We start from the raw sequence: 1,219 nt of genomic DNA on the forward strand, positions 1-1,219 counted from the left end.
GGAGGTGGTGGCGGAGCAACGGGAGGAATAGGGAAGGGTCTGAAGGCCCGGCCTGGTTGTGCCCTGCTGCAGGTTTCACCGTCATCGAGGGGTTGAAAGAGCGAGACCTTGTTGCTTCTCCTCCTCGGGCTGCTGGTTCGCGTGCTCGGGGGCAGCTGGCAGTGGCAGTGAGAGATCACTCGTCGACTGCGCTGCTAACTCACCGGAAGGAGTTGGGACCTCGGTCTGGATACTCTGCTGAGAGAACATGAGAGAAGAGGAGGCAGGAGGAGGAGGCAGGAGGAGGTTCAAGGTTGTAGGCATCACCTCAGGAGTTGGACTTGCGCTCGTTTCCTGTGATAAGCAACCAGTCAGGAACGACTTCAACGTTCCGACGAGGAGGGAGAGGAGAGGAACTGTGGAAGGAGGATGAGACCGGGAAGGGGCAGCATCCACTGGAGTTGAGGAGGGAGGAGGGAAGGTGAAGTTGGCGAGGTGGAGGAGGGAGCGACGAGGCTGGATGATGGAGGGGGGAGGGAGAGGAAAGTCTCGCAGAGCCGACTTGCCTGAGCCAAGGAAGGGATGCACGAGGACAAGAGCAACCCAACGAGGAGGAGCCTGACGAGCCTCGAAGAGCAGCGCGACATGTCGGCCGGTTCTGAACCTCGGCAAACAAGAGGCTGGGACAAGCAGAGTCAGATACGTCAGGGTTCGAGAAAGAGAAGATGAGTCTTGCTGTATGAATGTTGAAGGGGGGGCTCAAAAGAAGAGGGAGAGGATAACAAGAGAGGTGGGGAGGGGTTAAGAGGCAGTATGCCGATGGTAACAAGAGGAAGACGAGGAGCAGCGATTATGAAGGCGAAGCAGAGGGGATCGATACGACAGGGATGCGAGTCTAGGAAGAAAGGAAGAGGAGAAGGCGAAGATAAAGTTGGAAGGAAGCAGCAGCAAAAACAGTATGAGAAATAAGAGCAGACAAAATGTAAGCAGAAGGAGCATGATCAGCAAGATCCGGAGCAAAGCGCAGTCGTGGCTGCATCAGGTGCACAACAGATGCATGGCAGGATCAGGAGCAGGAGTGGATGGAAACCGCAAACAGCAGGAGCAGGAGGATAAGCAGGAGGAGCAGGAGGAGCAGGAGGAGCAGGAGGAGCAGGAGCAGAAAGAGCAGGAGGAGCAGGAGGAGCAGGAGGAGCAGGAGGAGCAGGAGGAGCAGGAGGAGCAGGAGGAGCAGGAGGAG

The sequence above is a fragment of the Guillardia theta genome (genome assembly GCF_000315625.1).
Source record: "Guillardia theta CCMP2712 unplaced genomic scaffold GUITHscaffold_64, whole genome shotgun sequence".
In the NCBI taxonomy this organism is placed as follows: Eukaryota; class Cryptophyceae; order Pyrenomonadales; family Geminigeraceae; genus Guillardia; species Guillardia theta.